Below are 24,371 nucleotides of genomic sequence, written 5' to 3' on the forward strand. Positions count from 1 at the left end.
TCTGCCTGCAATGCAGGAGACCTGGGTTCGATCCCTGGGTTGGAAAGATCCCCTGGAGAAGGGAAAGGCTACCCACTCAGTATTCTGGCCTAGAGAATTCCATGGACCATATAGTCCATGGGATTGCAAAGAGTCAGACACGACTGAGCGACTTCCACTCACTCACTCAGGGTTGTGGGAACTGCAGAGAGGTATGAGGTAGGGATCAGAATTTCTCTATTCACAACTCCTTTTTCTATCATGAACTGAGTTGTGAGTTGTCAGATCTGTGAACCTCTTCCTTTGGGTTTTCTTTCTAGTACCTATAAGAGTAATTTCAGGAAGCAAAACAGTGACCAGTGGGGGGAAAAATTCAAGAACTGTTGATCAACATGTTCTTCTTTTTTTAGAGTTGAGGTACAGTGTAGGTACCATACACATTCACCCGTTTAAAGTGTACAACTCAATGTTGTCAGTATATTTACAGATACGTGCAGCCACCACCACAGTCAATTTTAGAACATTTTTGTCACCCCAACACAAAGACCCATATGCCTTAGCTACCATCCCCCTTTCTCACTAGAGTCTTCCTCTCTCAGTCCTGGCAACCACTGATGCTGTTTCTCTCTGTATATTTCCATTCTGGATATTTCATACTGTGTAAATTATATTACATATACATATTTTTGGTGACTGGTTTCTTTCACGTATGATGTTTTTAAGGTTAATCCATGTTATAGCATATATCAGAACTTTGTTCCCTTTGATGACCAAATAATGTGTTGTATTTTTCAGTTGAAGTAGAGTTGATTTGGGTTTCCCAGTGGCTTAGATGGTAAAGAATCCCCCTGCAATGCGGGAGACCTGGGATCAATCTCTGGGTTGGGAAGGTCCCCTGGAGGATCCCACTCCAGTATTCTTGCTTGGAGAATCCCCATGGACAGAGGAGCCTGGTGGGCTACAGTCCAGGGGTTGCAAAGGGTCAGACATGACTGAGAGACTAAGCACACAGCATATAGTTGATTTATAATATTGTATTAGCTTCAGGTGTACAACAAAGTGATTCAGTTATCAGATCAGATCAGATCAGATCAGTTGCTCAGTCGTGTCCAACTCTTTGCGACCCCATGAATCGCAGCACGCCAGGCCTCCCTGTCCATCACCAAGCCCCGGAGTTCACTCAGACTCACGTCCATTGAGTCAGTGATGCCATCCAGCCATCTCATCCTCTGTCATCCCCTTCTCCTCTTGCCCCCAATCCCTCCCAGCATCAGAGTCTTTTCCAATGAGTCAACTCTTCGCATGAGGTGGCCAAAGTACTGGAGTTTCAGCTTTAGCATCATTCCTTCCAAAGAACATATACATATATATATATATATATATATATATATATATATATTTCTGATTCTTTTTCATTATAGGTAATTACAAGATATTGAATAAGTTCTCTAGGCTATACAGTAAATCTTTATTGTTTATCAATTTTATATGTGGTGGTGTTGTTTTAGTTGCTAAGTCGTGTCTGATTCTTGTGACCCCATGGACTGTAGACTGCCAGTCTTCTCTGTCCATGGGATTTCCCAGGAAGGACCACTGGCTGCTGCTGCTGCTGCTGCTGCTGCTAAGTCACTTCAGTTGTGTCCGACTCTGTGCGGCGCCATAGACGTCAGCCCACCAGGCTCCCCCGTCCCTGGGATTCTCCAGGCAAGAACACTGGAGTGGGTTGCCATTTCCTTCTCCAATGCATGAAAGTGAAAAGTGAAAGTGAACTCGCTCAGTCATAGCCGACTCTTCGCGACCCCATGGACTGCAGCCTACCAGGCTCCTCCGTCCATGGGATTTTCTAGGCAAGAGTACTGGAGGGGGTGCCATCGCCTTCTCCGCTGGAGTGGGTTACTATTTCCTTCTTCATGGCATCTTCCCAATCCAGGGATCGAACCTGAGTCTCCTGTATTGGCGGGCAGGTTCTTTACCACTGAGCCACCAGGGAAGCCTATTTTATGTACAGTGGTGTATAATCCCTTGTATTGATGTGCCATATCTTATTTACCCATTTGTCAAATGATGGACATTTGGATTGTTTCCACCCGTACTATTTGTGCGTCCTGGAGTGTCTGGGCTTCTCTACTAGCAATAAGACCTATTTCCCTTTTCTGAAAACACGGGTGGACTAGTAAAACCTGGTATGTGTGGGATTGAGACAAATCAAGCTCCGTAGATGTCAAGCAGTGTGTCAAGGTGGTGCTCAGGACAGAACTTCAGAAACGCCCAGGGTCTCATGTTCCCTCAGAGGTGATCAGGCTCAGGAGATTTGACTTGCATTTACCCAACTTGCTAGAAACCCTAACTCAAACCACCAAACCACTTGACGAGTCAAGAAGCTATAATGTCTCCAAACAGAGCTGGAATTAGAAGTTGGCTGGTTTATACATGATCTTCCTGTAGGAAAGTCTACATGAGAAGTCAGATTGCTGCCAGAAGGTTGCCTTGTGAGTATCACAGGAGACTGGATAGCTCTAAAGAACTGACATGTAAACCGTACTAGCAGGACAGCTTTGATAACTGTCTGATTTAGGGCATGGTTTCTCAACAGTGTGATAAATACTGACCACCTTTCACTATTTTCATTATCTTCTTCTCATTCCAAGCCGACCACTGGCTTTCTATGTATATTAAGATTTTTTAATGTAGTTATTTAGAACAGTAATATCCAAAATTTTTTTTTATTGTGCATCCCTATGATTAAAACATTTTGAATGCAAACCCTATATATATTTATTTATAAAACATATACATGTATTACTATCAATTTGCATATTAAAATGTATGGAGATTTTTTATTTCTCTAAATTAAATGGAATCTAAATTGAAATATTAATTTTTTCCTAGGTGGCACTAGTGGTAAAGAATCTGCCTGCCAATGCAAGAGACATAAGAGACACGTGTTTGATCTCTAGGTTGGGAAGATCCGCTGGAGAAGGAAATGGTAACTCACTCCAGTATTCTTGCCTGGAGGGTCCCCATGGATAGAGGAGCCTAGCAAGCTACAGTCCTTGGGGTCTCAAAGAGTCAGAAATGACTGAAGTGGCTGAGCACACATGCATGAATACCCCATATTGTCTTGTTGTCTCCATTTAAGGGCTTCCTTGATAGCTCAGTTGGTAAAGAATCTGCCTGCAATGTAGGAGACCCTGGTTTGATCCCCGGTTCTTCCCTAGTGGGAAGATCCCCTGGAGAAGGGATAGGCTACCCACTCCAGTATTCTGGCCTAGAGAATTCCATGGACTGGATAGTCTAAGGGGTCACAAAGAGTCGGACACAACTGAGTGACTTTCACTTCACTTCACTTCTCCATTTAAACAGTACTGTTTTAGAATTTATTTTGTTTTTGCACTAAATCCACCCCAGACTTCATATTACACTTCAATCATATGATTTTTTATTCCAGTTGATTCTCATTTGTACTGACCTTACAAATCCATCTTTTAAAGCAGGTTATTTAGATGAGATCAGAAAGGTTGCTTTATCTGTTTTATATTGATTCCATTTCTTCCCATTTTAGGTCAGGTGACATTTTCTATTCATTCCCCCCAATTTTAGGGCATAGCCTACTGCAGCCTTCTAATCACAGACTAAAATCTTACAGGGGAGCTGATGTTCTGCACTTAGGCTTCTCTGAGAAGAGAAGTGGTGGAGATGAGTGTCTGGGGGTGTCACTCCTATCAAGAATGTGGCTTAATGGCACCAAGATGGTGAAATTGGGGTTAGTAATAGAACTTGGGAATTGGCAAGAATCATTGAGCAGCAAAGCTCTTAGAAGCAGACACGGCACTCTGCCTGCCTAATGATGCCCCCTAACATACAGATTGAACTATAGAGATGTCAGAAGAACAGAAGTTGGAGCCCCAGAGCAGAAATCATGATGGTTCCAGAAAATTCTTCAGTCATAAATAAGAGACACCAGTAGATTAGGATTTGGGTACCCAGGAGAGAATATTTGGGGTTCCAAATAAAGGATAGGCTGGCTTCCAGATGAAAAGAAGTCTGCTTCCTGAGAGACAGGCTTGCTTAAAGAATTCTGTTCTTGGACTTTGTCAGCAATTCTTAACATTGGTTGCAAATTGGAATCACCCGAGGAGTTGTTAAAATTACTGATGCCTGAGTCTCACCCCCCAGAGATTCTGACTTCATTTGTCTGGGCCGAGGCTTGGCCACTGGGACCTTTTAAAAATTTTTAGCTGTTTCTAATGTGCAGCCAAGGTTGGGAACCACTGGACTAGAGAGAAGAAGAATGGAGTGACCTCAGGAGACATAGGAGGAATCTTGGAGGGAAGGGAAGGGACCTGGAACAGCCTAAGTCATCTGAGAAGGGTGAGCCACAGAGTCTTCCATGACCTCATTTCCCAGGCCCCCATTGACACTGTGAAGAGGATATTCAGAAAGAGAAGGCAATGGGGGGAAAGGCTAAGTTTCTATGGCACCTCACAAAGGCGGCCATGGGAACTTCTGTTTGGGGGCTACAGTTGATCTTGGTTATAGCAGTAGCTGGGACCCAGTAACTCCTTTGAAAAAGTGCTAAGTAACTCCTCAGAGAAAGTGCTCCGTAAATGGTATCTTTTGTTGGATCCTTTTCTTTCTCAGTCCTCTCTGGGCCTCTCTGCATAGGTGTCCTCTGGCCTAACATCTTATTTCCCTCCAGTTCCTCTATTTCCCAGGCATGGGAAAGAAGGCATGAGAATGGCTTCCTCTTGGCTGGAAATACCTGGGAGAATCTAGTATATGGTTTTCAGCAGGTATGCGAGTGAATATTCAGCAGCTGCATTTCCCACAGTGAATCATTGATGCTGCTTTCTGGAGATGTTCTCCTCTGGGCCCACACACACTTGAGAAATGCAGCAAGCTTCAGTGCCCTGGTTGAGATGCATGCTGCCCCTCGGGAGAAAAAAATGCTCTAAGATCTCTTGCAGAAAGAGACCTGTTTGTTTTTCCTTAGCCCTCGTGTCCCAACTAATCTGGCTATGGAATTGTTTTTTTCTGCTCAGCACATTAACATCTTGCCTCTTTCTCATGACACACTTTTGGGAAACTGCCCCAGAAACTACAATCGGTGGCTTCATTCACAAAGGACAAAGAAGGCAGCTGCATCCTGAACACACGAAACAGGGCACGAACCCCAGTTGGGCCCTGGCCTCTCACTGAAACTGTGCCCTTTTCCACCCCCTCCACCACCCCCCTTCCTGTTGCCATGGAAATGCCCCTGGAGAGTTAGGACCAGGCCCTCTATTTCTTTCCTGCACCCCTCCTCCCCAACCCCTTTGTGTCTAGAAGAGCACTGAACACGCAGTAGGTGATGTTTTGAAACGTTGATTGATGGGGAGTTGGGGGTGTTCACTTGGGCCATCTGCAGGTGGGCTGGGGAGGAGGGGATGGCGTCCCATGGCTTGCATCTATGTGTCTGGTAGGAGAGCCGGGCGAGAGGGTGGGAGAGGGCAGGTCTGAGAGCTCACATAGCCTTGGCATTGCCTGGTGGTTTTTTTTTTTTTTTTTTTAATGCTTGATCACAAATATTTCACAAATTAGGGATGGCAAAGGGTACATCCAAAAAAGAAAACATTTTGATTTCTTGGTATGTTTGGTTTAGGGGTGAATTTTTCTTTCAGTAAAATTTCTGGTCATGTTGCTTGCTAGGATGCTGGTTTTGAAATAAATAATTTTCTTTTAAGTTTGAGAAGAAAAGGATGTCCTACTTTCTCCTCTGTCTAACTGGTGACCGTATTTTCAAAGACCCAAACCAGGACACAGCCTGACACACACACAGCCTCACAGAATATTTGAAATAGGGGATCTGACAGGACCAAGTATTTGTGTGTGTGTGTGTTTATGTTTATTTTTTATTGAGGTAACATTGGTTTATAACATTATATGAGTTTCATGTGTACAACATTGTATTTTTATTTCCGTATGCCCTGCATGCTCACCACCAAAAATTTAGTTTCCATGTGTTACCATATACTGATCCCCTTTAGTCAGATGGCCCTCCACTCCATCCCTCACCACTTCCTCTCTGGTAGCCACTACTCTGATCTGAGATAGTGTATTTGAAATGGGGGTGCCAGTCTGAGAAAATCAGCTGTCCTAGCTGCTGTGCCTGGATGCCTCATGAGTAGCATCATTTCTAAACTATAGAGTTAGTGAGGCCAATTTTGGTATCCATTGATCAAATCTGGGTACCACGCATATATTTTCTAAATTGATGTCCACATTTACAAAATTTGTTTATTGGTGCAAAGTCAAGAGCAGCCTTCCCAGAGAGAGGGAAACCCCCCAGAAATTCTATTCAGGGTCTTAAGTGCATGAAAGACCCGGTTATCTCCCGTCTGCTCTGCTGCCCTAGCCCAGGCTTGGGCGCTCTATGAATGAAAGGTTTGTGGGCATCTGCTTGATGCAAACCAAGTGCCTGGGAAAGCCTCACACTACTGAGTCTGTCTCCCAGCCGGCTGGGGAGGCTTCCCAGGGTCTGAAAGTACCAATTCTTCACACGTGAGCACTGGCGGAGGATTATAATTTAAATCAGCTGGTTCTTATTTTAAGTGTGAAAAAAGGCCAGTGATTAGGAGTCTGTGTGTGTGTGTGTGTGACTGGCTAGCATTTGTGAAAACTCTGCTGCGGACTGAGAACTTTATATATCTATGAGACATATGAACAGATATTTATTGATATGTGTATCTAATAAATAGATATCAATTTATCTATCTATATGTATAGATAAATATAAATACCATTTTATATATGCCAGATATATAACTATATATATATTTATTTCCGATATATATCTGGAAATATATCAATATATATTTGAATATGTATCAATATATTTATAGCTATCATTTTATCTTTACAACTTTGTTTTAATACTGTAAGGAGACAAGGAAATGGAAACTGAAAGTGGGTAAATACATAATATGAGCCACATAGGTAAGCCTGTAAATTTTAACTTGTTCTCACCCAGCTCTGTCTCCTGTAAAGAGAAGCCTATTTCTTTAACTTTGGTCATGGGCAGGAGGCACATATAAAAGTCTCTGATAGCAGAGTGTTTTCATGAGTGGGAAATGTAAGGGTTACCCCATTTGCCTGCCTAGGGCCCACATTCGAAGTTTCACCTACCCACCCACCTCTTGCATGATCAATACATCAGGACCTACCTCTTTTAGAAAAGACCACAAGACTGTGGATTGGAGGTGCCAACAGGACAAGCAATAAAGAATAGGCACATAAAATGCAAAGGTTAATTTATACATAACAACGTAAAAATTCTTATTCCCCTAAGTTATTTGAAAAGAAGCATCAAATCAAACAAATTGAGACTGTAAATGAAAGGATGGGAGCCTTGGATTGTGTTGATTTCTGAAAGAAGGGCTGGTTAGCTCAAAGAATGAATAATTAATGGAATTTCAGTGTCCACCCTATTGTAGAGCAATTATCCACCTATGAAAAAAATTTTTAAAGTCTAGACTAGTGCTGTCCAATAGGAATATAATGAGATGCAAATATGAGCCACATATGTAATTTTAAATCTGCTAGTAGGAAAAAATAGACATGCGAAATTAATTTTAACATGTTATTTAACCCAATATACCCCAAATATTATCATTTTAATATATAATGAATTATTAATAAGATATTTACATTTCTTTTCTGGGTTCTAAGCCTCAGCAATCTGATGTGTATCTTACTTTTACAGAATATCTCAGTCTAACTAACCACATGTTAAATGCCCAATAGCTGCATGTAGCTGGTGGCTACATATTGAAATCAGACTTAGACCTTTAAATAAACCTAGCCTAGAAGTTATAAGGGTGGAAAAAAAAGGAAATCTAAATAATTGACAATGCCGGGTTGGTTAAAAAATAATAGTTTTTACAATGAAATCTTAGGTAGTCATTAAAAATAATGTTGTAAAGGAGTATGAATTTATATAAAATGTGTTCAAGAGACAGTAGGAGCCAAAGTCTAAATAACTTTTTAAAGATGGTGTACTATAGAGGGGAGCAGAGAGATGGGACCAGAATGGAAGAAGGATGTAGGGGAAACACAGGTTTGTTCTTTATTTGCTTCTTTTTTCCAGATGGGGGAGATTACAGTAGTTTGCTTAGTGATAGAAGTGATCTGGCATTGGGGGAACAATAGATAAGAAGTAAATTGCAGAGTGAATCTTCCAGCAGGTGAAAGGAAGTTGGCTGGAGTGCAGAATGGAGGCAGTGGTGCTAGGAACAGACAGTTCATCCTTTGCAACCAGAGAAAGCCCGTGCACAGCAACAAAGACCCAGTGCAGCCAAAAATTAACTAATTAATTAAAAAATCATTGTTTGAAGCCTACAGCAAACATTATTCTCAATGGTGAAAAACTGAAAGCATTCCCCCTAAGATCAGGAACAGGAAAAGGGTGTCCACTTTCACCACTATTATTCAACAGAGTTCTGGAAGCCCTAGCTACAGCAATCAGAGAAGAAAAAGAAATAAAAGGAATCCAGATCGGAAAGAAGAAGTAAAGCTCTCCCTGTTTGCAGATGACATGATACTGTACATAGAAAACCCTAAAGATAGTATCAGAAAATTACTAGAGCTAATCAGTGAATTTAGCAAGGTTGCAGGATACAAAATCAATACACAGAAAACACTTGCTTTTCTATATACTAACTGAAAAACCAGAAAGAGAAATTAAGGAATCAATCCCATTCACCATTGCAGTGAAAAGAATTAAATATCTAGAATTAAACTTACCTAAGGAGACAAAGTGTGTGTGATTACTGGAGTGGGTAGCCTTTCCCTTCTCCAGGGGATCTTCCCAACCCAGGGATTGAACCCAGGTCTCCCACATTGCAGGCAGATTCTTTACCAGCTGAGCCACAAGAGAAGCCCAAAACACTGGTGTGTGTATGAATACTGGAGTGGGAAGTGTTGGAGAAGACTCTTGAGAGTCCCTTGGACTGCAAGGAGATCCAATCAGTCCATCCTAAAGGAAATAAGTCCTGAATATTCACTGGAAGGAAGGATGCTGAAGCTGAAATTCCAATACTTTGGCCATCTGATGTGAAGAACCAACTCATTTGAAAAGACCCTGATCTGGGAAAGACTGAAAGTGGGAGGAGAAGGGGACGACAGAGGATGAGATGATTGGATGGCATCACCAACACGATGGACATGAGTTTGAGTAGGCTCTGGGAGTTGGTAATGGACAGGGAAGCCTGGCGTGCTGAAGTTCATGGGGTTGCAAAGAGTCAGACATGAATGAACTGAACTGAACTGAAGGAGACGAAAGAACTGTACACAGAAAATTATAAGACACTGATGAAAGAAATCAAAGATGATGTAAACAGATGGAGAGATATTCCATGTTCCTGGGTACAGAGATCAATATTGTGAAAATGACTATACTACCAAATGCAATCTACAGATTCAATGTGATCCCTATCAAATTACCAAAGGCATTTTCCACAGAACTAGAACAAAAAATTTCACAATTCGTATGGAAACACAAAAGACCCCTGAATAGCCAAAGCAGTCTTGAGGAAGAAGAATGAAACTGGAGGAATCAACCTTCCTGACTTCAGATTATGCTACAAAGCTACAGTCATCAAAACAGTATGGTACTGGCACAAAAATGGAACTATAGACCAATGGAATAAGAGAGAAAGCCCAGAAATAAACCCATACACCCATGGGTGCCTTATTTTTGACAAAGGAGGCAAGAATATACAATGAGGAAAAGACAGCCTCTTCAATAAATGGTGCTGGGAAAACTGAACAGCTACATGTAAAAGAATGAAATTAGAACACTTCCTAACACCATACACAAAGATAAAGTCAAAATAGATTAAAGACCTAAATGTAAGACCAGAAACTATAAAACTCTTAGAGGAAAACATAGGCAGAACACTTGAGGAGATAAATCAAAGCAAGATCCTCTATGACCCACCTCCTAGAGTAATGGAAATAAAAACAAAAGTAAACAAGTGGGACCTGATTAAACATGAAAGCTTTTGTGCAGCAAAGGAAACTATAAGCAAGGTGAAAAGACAGCCCTCAGAATGGGAAAAAATAGTAGCAAATGAAACAACTGACAAAGGATTAATTTCCAGAATATACAAGCAGCTCATCCAACTCAATGCTAGAAAAACAAACCCAATCAAAAAGTGAGAAAAAGACCTAAACAGACATTTCTCCAAAGAAGACATACAGATGGCTAACAAACACATGAAAAGATGCTCAACATTGCTCATGATTAGAGAAATACAAATCAAAACCACAATGAGATATCACCTCACACCTGTCAGAGTGGCCATCATCAACAAGTCTACAAACAATAAATGCTGGAGAGGGTGGGAGAAAAGGGAACGCTCTTGAGCTGTTGGTAGGAATGCAAATTGATACAGCCACCATGGAAGGCGGTGTGGAGATTCCTTAAAAAACTAAGAATAAAACCACCATATGACCCAGCAATCCCTCTCCTAGGCATATACCCTGAGGAAACCAAAACTGAAAAAGACACACATATACCATTGTCATAGTTTTCCTTCCAAGGAGCAAGCATCTTTTTATTCCATGGCTGCAGTCAGCGTCTACAGTGATTTCGAAGCCCAGGAAAGTAAAGTCTGTCACTGTTTCCATTTTTTCCCCATCTATTTGCCATGAAGTGATGGGATTGGATATCATGATCTTGGTTTTTTGAATACTGAGTTTTAAGCCAGCCTTTTCACTCTCCCACGGAATTACAGGCATTTTGTAAGATCTTCTTTTTGCTTTTGAAGTTTTGATTTCTAACAAGCGTGTAATATTATATATTTTTCTTAGTAGTAGACCTCATCTCCCAGTGCCCTCCTTTCCTGCTGCTCATAAAGGTGATCCTAACCAGTCCTGCCTCTTACCCATTATATGTCCTTGAACAAGTTATTTACATTTCGTTGTGTCTTGGTGTCTTCATTAGTAAAGTGGGGATGTTAATTTCTGTGCTAGTTAATCCACTGGCATGGATATAAAATGTTCTTCTTGTGGTTGTTTCTGATTTTGGTAGGGAAGTATTAGGCAAGGGTGGGATTTAGGACTAGGATGGAATCATCAATTCACCTCTCACAAGCTATAAAAATAATTTTAAGAGCAAAAATGACTTTTCTGATTCAGATAATGCTGCATTGTTTTATCAAGTTTCTGATTAAAAACTTTATGCTAAACTCTGGAAAACAAAATATGGAACATGTTTCCTTTGCTATTATATTAAGTTAACTTGATTATTTGATGCTCTGAGTTAAAATGTTTCCTACTGAGCCAGGTCTTTCTTTTTGGCTTCAGATACATTAATTGTGACATTTACCCACATTTTTGCATTTGTATTCAAAACCACCAAGAGAATATATAACCATGATTATTCTTTTGTCACTTTTTTTCAAATTACTGTGATTGCACTGTTAGATATGCTTCAGCATGTGGGCCCTGCTGGCTTGTCATCATTAGACACCAACATAGAAGTCTACTAAAAAAAAAAAAAAAATCAGAAGATGAAGATAAAACCACTTATTTAAGGCACTTTGTACGAATTAAGTAATGATAGTAGAGTCACATTACTCTTCCTCAAGTATAATTATTAACTGCTTTTGTGTTTCTTGGCATTTGAATATTTCATTGTTGGCCCTGAGGATGATAAAATGAAAAGACAATACTGAGTTTTTGCTGCTGTACAATGTGTAGACTGTTGAAAAATACTCGTTAATCTTTGCTTTCAACTTATTTACATCTCTTCCTTTTTTATTGTTAGATAGTGTGACCCCAGCATCAAAGACTATTTTGAAAAATGAGAAAAATATAACCATCTCCTCATCTGAATATAATCATTTTCCCTTTTTTGTATTCTTGGTCCATTTTTATCCTTTCACATACACAGCTTTCCATGACAGCAACCAGAATATGTATGCAATTTTAAATATGAATTTTTTGAGCTGTATTTAAAAGAATAATTGCCCAAGTTATGTCAAAACTTGATTGTGTTAGAAAAGCCTTGAGATCAGGAGACCTTGTGGGGAGGAAAATCCTCTGGATTTGGGGGATGTTCAGAGGCGAGATCTGATGTGGTGATGGTAGATGTCTTCTCAGGTGGTCCTTGATAAACAGTTTGAACATTTTTGTTTCTTATGATGAAAATCCTGTGATTTATACTGTCTCAAAACGATTTCAACAGTGAAATGTTTTTTGCAATTACTGTTGCTTATGCTTATTTCACACCCCACCATATTTTAAGCTTGTAGGTTGATAGCAAATGTCGCCCCCATTTTTTTAAATCCCTCCTTGTATCCACAACCTTTGCAGCCATTCCCATTAAGAGATAGTCTCTCTTTCCCCAGCCCTGGAATCTGGGCTGGATTCGTGTTACGCTTTGGCTAATGGGACGAAGCAGATGTGACGATGTGTCAGTACCGAGCTTAGGACTCAGGTTGTGTGCACATCTACTATAGCCTGTGCTAGCCTTCTCGAGGATGAGAGAGAGACTCTGGATTAGGGCCAAGTCAGCCCAGCAAAGGCCCAGCGTCCAGCCAGCCTTCAGATGACCACAGATGCAGGGCTGAGCCCAGTCAAGATGAGCAGAGCAGGCCCAGGTGAACAGGACTGCTCAGCTGAGAACTCATACATGGTGGTTATTTAAGGTTTTTATTTATTTATTTTTATTAGTTGAGACTTCATTTATTATTACTATTACTTTATTTGGCCACAAGGCATGCAGGATCTTAGTTTCCGAACCAAGGCTCGAATCTGTAATCCCTGAAGTGGAAGCGTGGAGTCCTAACCACTGGACCACCAAGGAATTCCCCATGTGTCTGGCTGATTGCTGAACCCAGGGTAGAAAAGGCATGAGCTAGGAAGCAGATAAAAAGCTGGAAGAAGATGCGAAGAGCCCTAGGAACTGCAGACATTCTTTATTCGCAGCCGCAAGGCAGACATGTTTTATTCTCTAATGGTTGCCGCAATGCACGGCAACACAACACAAGGCAATTGCAAGAGCTTTTCAGGTGGTCCGTGCGCAGTGCTATAAATGATCTCAGCTGTTACATCATTATTTACAAAATGTAGGGTGAGAGCGAGAGTACATGGGGTGAGAGAGCCTGACCACCGCCATCCTGGCCAATTGCTTTTTCCCTACACCACGATTGCTATTTTAAGCCACTAGCTGTAGGGTGATTTATTGCACAGCATTATTTTGGTAATATATAACTGATATAAAGTTCTATCACATTTTGACACTTTGCACAATTCTAATTTTTCCTCCTGAGTTTCTATTGTCACAATAAACTAATATTGGTATGGGAGGGCATAGAAATGACATATGCTTTGCTTCCATTACTATCACCCATCTTTCATGGAGGCCAAGGGTTGGTGAAGACTACAGACTGACTGAGAAGTACTTCAAATCCCCATTGAGTGCTTCCACTTGGAAAAATCTACCTTAGAGTTTTCATGCTTCTTTCTTCAGTGGGGTGAATGTGAGGTAATACTGCCTTTATTTAATTTTTCCTTTTTTATCAAATCTATCAAGCCTATAATCTCTTCTCAACAGATTTTTCAAGTGAGCAGGAAACAGGAAAAGATAAATGAAAGTTGGAGTGGTATCGTTAAAGGAGAAATGGTCTCTACAGCTCCAAGTACCATCTAATTAACCTCAGAATCAGGGTAGGACCCTGCAAATAGAAGTGCCCAATCCACAAGAATATAACAAAACCACCTAAAATTTAAGCAATTCATCCTTTCGTTGGGGAGGTGCTGTGGCTGTTGTTATTTATTTTCATCCTAGTTTTAAATGGTTTAGGGTATAGATGTACCTTCATTCAGATGCAGTATTTCTCAGCACAGTATGTATATGACAGATTCCTTCTGTGGAATTATGTCATCAATGGGCTCAGGTATCTCACAGGTCAAGCAAGTTCTCGGACAGCAACCACCCCTCAGCAAACAGCAAGAAGAGCATCCACCAGTCTTGTCTTCTGCACTGAGGACAGCACTGAGTTCCTGATTTCTTATTAATTTGCTCTGATGAGGAGGATTTACCCTATTTGAGGAAAAGGGTGAATGGACTAAATCTGTTGTTCCTCTGTTTTTTAAATTCATTGTCTATGTTTCATTGTAAAAACAGAGCGTACAATTATCATTATTTTTAATTATAAAAATTATTTCTGCTCCTTTCATACATCATACTGTTCAGGAAACAGTCTTACATGCATATCTGAGACAATGTACCATCACACACTCTGTTTAAAGGCAAAGCACCACAGGGAAAGCTGCTCAGCTGCCCAGGGCTCTCGTCTCATGGGATCTCCCTTCCTGATTTTACGTTAATTTCTGAAAGTCAAAAATGTCATCTCCAGAAAAATGCTATATGGGGGTTGTAGAAAATACTTCATTCTATATGATAGCTGTAGAAATGGAGTACTTTTCTTTACGTAGTGAAAAACTAAGACGAAAATGCCATGTAACATTGTTGGTACATGGTGTTTATGGCAGCAGAAAAGATACTGCTGTGAGCTTGTCACCTTGACACCAAGAAGTCTAGCCCAGACTTTTAATACGCTTCCTATGTTTTTACTAGAGCTTCTTCCCTGCTGCTTTTCATTCATCGTTTTCCATATTCCAAATCAGAGGGTTGGTACAGCCTTTAAAACTGTATTAATAGGAGCAAATCCAGTATCCACTGATTTCTTCTCAAAAGGCATTCTCACCCATCAGCTAGTCCAGCAGTTTTATTCTCATGAATACTCTAGCCGTGAAAACACTCCATAGGACACAGATGAATCCAGTGAATACAGGAAAAAGTCAATTGAGTTTTGGAGTGTTTGGTGCCTTGGATAAGTCGAAGATTATGAAACCCAAACCTCCCATTGTAGACAGGAAGCTGGACGTGTGTCTTTCCCAGTATACTGTCCATTTATTTCATAGGCCAAGAAAGCTGTGGGCCTGCTGCCCATGCTCATCAGTCACAAAGCCAACACTTGAACTTTGGCAGTTACATCATAAACTGCTTCTCTAGTGGTAAGGAAGTGAGACACCATCACCAGGACGCACACCATCATGGTCAATGGCATGTGTAACCAGGGCTGTGCTTCTTCAGCTTCAGGTTGGGCCACTCGAACACTAAGCTCTGGACTTGGTTCAAAACCTCCATGTCGGTCACACCACGGGCAGGACTCCACAATTATTTAAAAAAATTTTTTTTCAATTATTCACACATAGTTGACTTACAGTGTTGTGTTAATTTCTGCTGTACAGCAAACTTACTCAGTTATACATATATATACATATATATGTATATATATTCTTTTTCATATCAATTACTTTTCCATTATGGTTTATCATAGGACATTGAATATAATTCCCTGTGCTATACACTAGGACCTTTGTTGTTTATTTTTTTTTAAGTTGTAAAATACTGAAAAATATAAGGAAGAAAAGTAGACCCTTTAAATCCTATGAATACTTTTGGAGAATTTATTTCTAGTCTTATACATATTTTTCTAGACATAATTGGAAATGCAAATGAATAAACAAACAGGAGACACTCATATAAAACCTAAGTAGTGGGAGGAGCAAAGTCAGAAATTTTAGTGGATTTGGAAGGCAAGTATGTGGCCATTCCCTCCTCTAAAGACTGAGGGCAATCGTGGTGTCTGAGGGTGGTGGTGGTGAAAACAAGAGTGAAGCTGTGGACAGGCACGCTTAGGTTGGGACCTGGCAGAAAGCAAAATTCACCATAAATGACAGCAAGCAGAGCAGACATCGATTTGGAGCTTCGTAAGTGCCAGGCATTATTCTAATCCCTTTCTATATAGTAACTCATTTAGTTCTCTTCCCAACCCTAGAGTAAGGAATTGCTATTATTCTTGTTTACACAGGAGGAAATGTTAAGTAACTTGCCTCAAGGGTGGAGCTGGGTTTCAAATCCGTGCCATCTGTTTATAGTGTCCTTGCTTTTAAATGCTATGTGATAATTTTATCATTTTCTTTATTTATCAGTCTGGATTCCCCATGGGACTCCCACAGGCACCTTAGCCATTTAGAAGAAGCCCATCTAGCAGAGCTGTGGGGAATTTCACCTCGCCATTGCAATCATTTCTTGGCTTTCAAGCATGTTCCTCTGCAACAGAAATCTGAGTGTCATCCATCACCATTCATTTGTGCTATCGCCTATCAGGACCTTTTCTTTTTGCCTCTTTTCTTTCAGAACACAATAAATTATATTCAAACTGCAGTCATAGAGGAAACTTTCCTTCCCTCCTTCATCAACAAAGCTGATCGATGGGCGCGAAAGCCCCCGGGAAGCAGCATCTGCTCTAACTCAAGGATCCCCGCCCAAGTGGAGGATGAAATTAACAGACACAGAGCAGTTTTGCAGCTCAACATTTGTGCAAGTCTGGCACATGCACACATCATTAGCAACTCTACTTGAGTAGCAGGATCAAGGAGGTGAGCAGAAGAAGGGATCTCATTAAAGGGATATTCAAGAAAGAAGAAATTCAGAGCATTTAGGTAAACCTTCATGGCTAAAATAAATGAACAAATAGCCAGGTAAGTTGGGGAGGTGTTGACAGACAATTTGCATAATTTTGCCTCTGCACCTTCCAAATCAGAGGGATGTTATGCAATGAACTCCCCAGAGTGGCTGCCTCGTTTACTTAGCTCTGTGAGCTAAAATAAACCCTTTATGAAGGCAAGGATTTGCTGTCCTGTTTCCTGCTGTAATCTGGGCTCATAGCACATGAAAATTAAATATTCATGGAATAAGTTAGTGTAGACTTGCTCAAAGGTTACTTGACCTGAGCTAGGCAGATAAAGTCTGGCATGTTCAGCAGGAATGGTAACTTCTATTCTTAAAGTATATGGAATCAGTGGTGATATATTAGTGGAATGCTTCTTGTGTGCCCACTCTTATTCAAGGAAATGGAGGAGATACAACCAAAGCACAGTTGTAAGGATGATTGTGATTGGCCAGGCATGCTGTAAGTTCATTACTGAAGATTTGCTATTGGCCAGGCATGTTCTAAGTTCATTACTAGCATTAGCATGTTCAATTCTCTAAATACCGCCTTCGAGGTAGGTGGGTAAAGTATACGTGTGATCATCTCCATTTGATGTACAAGGCAACTGGTACCAGGTCAACTTAGTAACTTGCCCAGAGTCCTAGGCTGTTAAACGTGGAGTTGGGATTCCCTCTGCTATGCTCTTTGGGATTCCCTGGTAGCTCAGCTGGTAAAGAATCCACCTGCAATGCAGGAGACCCCAGTTCAATTCCTGGGTTGGGAAGATACACTGAAGAAGGGATAGGCTACCCACTCAATATTCTTGGGCTTCCCTGTTGGCTCAGCTGGTAAAGAATCCGCCTGCAATGTGGGAAACCTGGGTTCAACCCCTGGGTTGGAAAGATCCCCTGGAGAGGGGAACAGCTACCCACTCCAGTATTCTGGCCTGGAGAATTCCATGGACTATAGAGTCCTTAGGGTCACAAAGAGTCAGACACGACTGAGTGACTTTCACTTTATGCTGTGATCTTTACTGCAGTTCTTTGTGTTCTCAGCCTGTTAGGAATTTACCCTTCATGTGAGGACTCAAAAGGAACACATATGAAGCAGAGAACAATGAAATCTTAAACTCTGTGGTCCTGGCAGCAAAAGGGAGAGGAGTACGTGTAGACTGGAGTTTTCAAAGAGAACTTCTGAAAGGAGGCTATACTAGATCTGTCTTGAATTTCATCATTGGTTTGTTTATATACCCATCTGTCCATCCTCCCATACACTTATCCTCCCATACACTTATTGAACAATCATTTTTTTAAATTTATTTTTAATTGAAGGATAATTGCTTTATAGAATTTTGTTGTTTTATATCAAACCTCAACATGAGTCAGCCATAAGTATACATATATCCCCTCCCTTTTGAACTTTGCTCCCATCTCCCACCCCATCCCACCCCTCTAGGTTGATACAGAGCCCCTGTTTGAGTTTCCTGAGCCATACAGCAAATTCCCATTGGCTATCTATTTTACATATAAGAGTTGACTCACTGGAAAAGACTCTGATGCTGGGAGGGATTGGGGGCAAGAGGAGAAGAGGACGGCAGAGGATGAGATGGCTGGATGGCATCACTGACTCGATGGACGTGAGTTTGAGCAAACTCCGGGAGTTGGTGATGGACAGGGAGGCCTGGCGTGCTGCGATTCATGGGGTCGTAAAGAGTCGGATACGACTGAGCAACTGATCTGATCTGATCTGAATGTAAGTTTCCGTGTTACTCTTTCCATACATCTCACCCTATCCTCCCTTCTCCCCATGTACATAAGTCTATTCTCTACATCTGTTTCTCCATTGCTGCCCTGTAAATAAATTCTTCAGTACCATTTTTCTATATTCCGTATATGTGCATTAGAATACAATATTTATCTTTCTCTTTCTAACTCACTTCACTCTGTATAATAGGTTCTAGGTTCATCTACCCCATCAGAACTAACTCAAATGCATTCCTTTTTATGGCTGAGTATTGACTATGCCAAAGCCTTTGACTGTGTGGATCACAATAAACTGTGGAAAATTCTGAAAGAGATGGGAATACCAGACCACCTGACCTGCCTCTTGAGAAATCTGTATGCAGGTCAGGAAGCAACAGTTAGAACTGGACATGGAACAACAGACTGGTTCCAAATAGGAAAAGGAGTACGTCAAGGCTGTATATTGTCTCCCTGCTTATTTAACTTATATGCAGAGTACATCATGAGAAACGCTGGGCTGGAAGAAGCACAAGCTGGAATCAAGATTGTTGGGAGAAATATCAATAACCTCAGATATGCAGATGACACCACCCTTATGGCAGAAAGTGAAGAGGAACTCAAAAGCCTCCTGATGAAAGTGAAAGTGGAGAGTGAAAAAGTTGGCTTAAAGCTCAACATTCAGAAAACGAAGATCATGGCATCTGGTCCCCTCACTTCATGGCAAATAGATAGGGAAACAGTGGAAACAGTGTCAGACTTTATTTTTCTGGGCTCCAAAATCACTGCAGATGGTGATTGCAGCTATGAAATTAAAAGACGCTTACTCCTTGGAAGGAAAGTTATGACCAACCGAGATAGCATATTGAAAAGCAGAGACATTACTTTGCCAACAAAGGTCTGTCTAGTCAAGGCTATGGTTTTTCCTGTGGTCATGTATGGATGTGAGAGTTGGACTGTGAAGAAGGCTAAGCGCTGAAGAATTGATGCTTTTGAACTGTGGTGTTGGAGAAGACTCCTAAGGAGATCCAACCAGTCCATTCTGAAGGAAATCAGCCCTGGGATTTCTTTGGAAGGAATGATGCTAAAACTGAAACTCCAGTACTTTGGCTACCTCATGCGAAGAGTTGACTTATTGGAAAAGACTCTGATGCTGGGAGGGATTGGGGGCAGGAGGAGAAGGGGACGACAGAGGATGAGATGGCTGGATGGCATCACCGACTTGATGGACGTGAGTTTGGATGAACTCCGGGAGTTGGTGATGGACAGGGAGGCCTGGCGTGCTGCGATTCATGGGGTCGCAAAGAGCTGGACACGACTGAGTGACTGAACTGAACTGAACTGAACTGAATATTCCATCATGTATATGTACCTCACCTTCTTTATCCATTCATCTCTCGATGGGCATCTAGGTTGCTTCTATGTTCTAGCTACTGTAAATAGTGCTGCAATGAACAATGGTATATATGTATCTTTTTCAGTTTTGGTTTCCTCCGAGTATATGCCTAAGAGTGGGATTGCTGGGTCATGTGGTGGTTTTATTCCCAGTTTTTTAAGGAATCTCCACACCACCTTCCATGGTGGCTGTATCGATTTACATTCCTACCAACAGCTCAAGAGCATTCCCTTTTCTCCACACCCTCTCATTTATTGTTTGTAGACTTGTTGATGATGGCCACTCTGATGGGTGTGAGCTGATACCTCATTGTGGTTTTGATTTGTATTTCTCTAATTATGAATGATGTTGAGCATCTTTTCATGTGTTTGTTAGCCATCTGTATGTCTTCTTTGGAGAAATGTCTGTTTAGGTCTTTTTCTCACTTTTTGATTGGGTTTGTTTTTCTAGCATTGAGTTGTATGAGCTGCTTGTATATTTTGGAAATTAATCCTTTGTCAGTTGTTTCATTTGCTACTATTTTCTCCCATTCTGAGGGCTGTCTTTTAACCTTGCTTATAGTTTCCTTTACTGCACAAAAGCTTTCAAGTTTAATCAGGTCCCACTTGTTTACTTTTGTTTTTATTTCCATTACTCTGGGAGGTGGGTCATAGAGGATCTTGCTTTGATTTATCTCTTCAAGTGTTCTGCCTATGTTTTCCTCTAAGAGTTTTATAGTTTCTGGTCTTACATTTAGGTCTTTAATCTATTTTGAGTTTATCTTTGTGTATGGTGTTAGGAAGTGTTCTAATTTCATTCTTTTACATGTAGCTGTTCAGTTTTCCCAGCACCATTTATTGAAGAGGCTATCTTTTCCCCATTGTATATTCTTGCCTCCTTTGTCAAAAATAAGGCACCCATAGGTGCATGGGTTTATTTCTGGGCTTTCTCTCTTATTCCATTGGTCTATAGTTCCATTTTTACGCCAGTACCATACTGTTTTGATGACGGTTGCTTTGTATTATAATCTGAAGTCAGGAAGGTTGATTCCTCCAGTTTCATTCTTCTTCCTCAAGACCTTTGGCTATTCAGGGGCTTTTGTGTTTCCACATGAATTGTGAAATTTTTTGTTCTAGTTCTGTGAAAAATGTCTTTGGTAATTTGATAGGGATCACATTGAATCTGTAGATTGCATTTGGTAGTATAGTCATTTTCACAATATTGATCTCCGTACCCAGGAACATGGAATATCTCTCCATCTGTTTACATCATCTTTGATTTCTTTCATCAGTGTCTTATAATTTTCTGTGTACAGTTCTTTTGTCTCCTTCAGTTCAGTTCAGTTCATTCATGTCTGACTCTTTGCAACCCCATGAACTTCAGCACGCCAGGCTTCCCTGTCCATTACCAACTCCCAGAGCCCACTCAAACTCATGTCCATCATGTTGGTGATGCCATCCAATCATCTCATCCTCTGTCGTCCCCTTCTCCTCCCACTTTCAATCTTTCCCAGCTCAGGGTCTTTTCAAATGAGTTGGTTCTTCGCATCAGATGGCCAAAGTATTGGAATTTCAGCTTCAGCATCCATCCTTCCAGTGAATATTCAGGACTTATTTCCTTTAGGATGGACTGATTGGATCTCCTTGCAGTCCAAGGGTCTCTCAAGAGTCTTCTCCAACACTTCTCACTCCAGTATTCATACACACACTTGCGTTTTGGGCTTCTCTTGTGGCTCAGCTGGTAAAGAATCTGCCTGCAATGCGGGAGACCTGGGTTCAATCCCTGGGTTGGGAAGATCCCCTGGAGAAGGGAAAGGCTACCCACTCCAGTAATCACACACACTTTGTCTCCTTAGGTAACTTTATTTCTAGATATTTAATTCTTTTCATTGCAATGGTGAATGGGATTGATTCCTTAATTTCTCTTTCTGGTTTTTCAGTTAGTATATAGAAATGCAAGTGATTTATGTGAATTGATTTTGTATCCTGCAACCTTGCTAAATTCACTGATTAGCTCTAGTAATTTTCTGATACTATCTTTAGGGTTTTCTATGTACAGTATCATGTCATCTGCAAACAGGGAGAGCTTTACTTCTTCTTTTCCAATCTGGATTCCTTTTATTTCTTTTTCTTCTCTGATTGCTGTAGCTAGGGCTTCCAGAACTCTGTTGAATGATAGTGGTGAAAGTGGACACCCTTGTCCTGTTCCTGATCTTAGGGGGAATGCTTTCCATTTTTCATCATTGAGAATAATGTTTGCTGTAGGCTTCAAACAATCATTTTTTAATTAATTAGTTAATTTTTGGCTGCACTGGGTCTTTGTTGCTGTGCACAGGCTTTCTCTGGTTGCAGAAAAATGGGAGCTACTCTCTAGTTGTGGTGCATGGACTTCTCTTTGCAGTGGCTTCTCTTGTTGCAGAGCATGGACTCTAGAGCATGGGCTTCAGTAGTTGTGGTGCATGGGCTTACCTTCCCTGTAGCATATGAAATCTTCCCATTGATTCTTTACCACTGGACCACCAGGACAGTCCTAACAATCCTTTTTTGAGTTCCAGCTATGTAACAGGCCCTGAGTACTGGGGCGGTGGATTTTGTGATGAAGAAGTCATATGTTAGCAGTCTTACCTTCTCTGCCTGAGAGGGCTAAGATGAAGTGATATACACATGCTGACAGAGGGTCTTCCCCAGGCAGGACTGTCTATCAAACCCGAGAATGCTTGTACCCTGAGTACTGCAAGCCCAACTAGAATTCGTCCATAGTGAGGTGACCTGGGCACAAGGGTATTCTCTGCAGTACTGTTTTCAACATCAAAGTGTTAGAAATAGCCCCACGTTCATCAAAAGGGACTGCTGTAATAGAACATGATAGTGCACCCAAAGAGATTATTAAGCAGCTGTAAATTGAAGAAACTAAAGTGCAAATATCTTTAAGACACTTAACTGAAAAAAAGTCAAAGAGCATATGTATAGTAGGCTACCATTTGGGTAAAAGGTGGGGACTATAAACATACTTAGTGTGCATGCTCAGTCGCTTAGTTGTGTCCAACTCTTTGTGACCCTTATGGACTGTAGCCCACCAGACTCCTCTGTCCATGGGATATTCCAGGAAAGAATAATGGAGTGAGTTGTCATTTCCTACTCCAAGGGATCTTCCTGACCCAGGGATTGAACCTGCATCTCCTGTGCCTCCTGCATTGGCAGACATATTCTCTACCGCTCAGCCACCAGGGAAGCAACATACTTGGTAAGATATCTATAAAATATCTCTGGAAAGAGACCAGACACTGATAACATCTGTGGCTTTCAGTGGAGGGAGCAGGGGGTTGAATGGCAAGAGCGGCAGGAAAGTTTTTCACTGGCTACCCTTTTGTATGTTTTGAATTTTGAATCTTGTAAATTTATTGCCTATATTCTCCTCCCAAACACTCTTTTTTTCTTTCAAAAATTCATGCACCCAGACCCTGGATTAGCAGCGTATCCATGAGTGCCAGAGTTTTAATTTTGAGCCCCCAAATCTCTTGAGGCACCAAGAAGAGAGTATCAGGTGCCAGGATCAGCTGACATCTAGAACCCATAGCAGCTAGACTGACACCTAAAGGGCTGTGACATTTGGTTTCTGTCCTTGGCCTTGGGTTTGCAACTTACAAGAGGGTAGGCAGGGTGAGCCTCACTGGAAGATGACACTTGTGCAAAGCTTGAAGTTAGTGAGGGAATGAGTCCCGAAGGTATCAGGGAAGGACATTCCAGAAAGATGGAACAGTTCAAAGAATTGGAAGCAGGAGTATGCTGGGCCAGGTGGCAGGTGTGTCTAGAATGGGGTAAACAAGAGGGAGGGAAGAAACAAAGACCGAGGAGTAAGCGGCAGCCTGTGTGGGGCTGAGGGTGCAGTGGGCAGGAGCACTTTCCCTCCTTCCTCAGGATTCCACACCCAGACCTCAGCTGTTTGTCCATCTCGTGTCCCATTTCTATCAGCTGGTGATGCCTGGTTTCTGAGACCCATCCCTGCCCTGCACTCACAGCTGGTGTTGGTATCATGGCCTCATGCCTGTCCTGGTGACCAGTCCAGGGACCTGGTCTCTCTCAGGTCAGGGAGTGGAGCCTGAATTCCAGTCTGTGCTGGAAGGCACAGCCAGTTCAGTCCCCAAGGGGACTATGGGCACCTGAGCAGGACAGCCAGGAGCAGGGAGTCAGTCTAGCAACTCATCTTTTAATCCTCCTGCTATGCTGGGCTTCCAGATGATTCTCAAATGGCACACTTTTACTTCAGATGCCCTTGGACTTGGAATTCCTCATCCTCAGTCACCCCTCCCCTCCACTTTCTATTTCTCTCAGATGAGTCTCAAAGGCCCTCCTCCTCAGAGAAGCCTTTCCTCACCTCCCGATGGGACAGAGCACCTCCTGTCCCCCAACACTCTTACTTGCCTGAATGTTTTCAGTACATTTATGGATGTTTGTTATAAGGCTCTCCTTGCTAGAATAACAACTTGGGGGCAGTTAGGACTTTGTCTAGAACTGCAGCACCTGTGTGTGGTTTAGCCTCCTGGTCCTTGTCTCAGTAAGTGAGTCTGGTTCCAGATTTTGGCCCCTCCTTTGATCTTAGCAAAGCTTTAAGAGTAGTATGAAGTGCTCATAATTGAAATGGTCATCATTTTCATGAGGTGGCAGTCTATTTTTGTTTTTACTGATTCTTCATTCTTGAGAAGCAGCTTTGATGCTTGTAGACTGGGGG

At 41.5% G+C, this 24,371-nt stretch overlaps 1 pseudogene; it reads right to left on the reverse strand.

Moving 5' to 3' along the window:
• Positions 1-14,742: 14,742 nt before the first annotated feature.
• On the reverse strand, positions 14,743-15,178 carry LOC113894620 (annotated as a pseudogene).
• Between the last annotated feature and the right edge of the window lie 9,193 nt (positions 15,179-24,371).

Source organism: Bos indicus x Bos taurus, chromosome 6 (assembly GCF_003369695.1).
Source record: "Bos indicus x Bos taurus breed Angus x Brahman F1 hybrid chromosome 6, Bos_hybrid_MaternalHap_v2.0, whole genome shotgun sequence".
Classification (NCBI taxonomy): domain Eukaryota; kingdom Metazoa; phylum Chordata; class Mammalia; order Artiodactyla; family Bovidae; genus Bos; species Bos indicus x Bos taurus.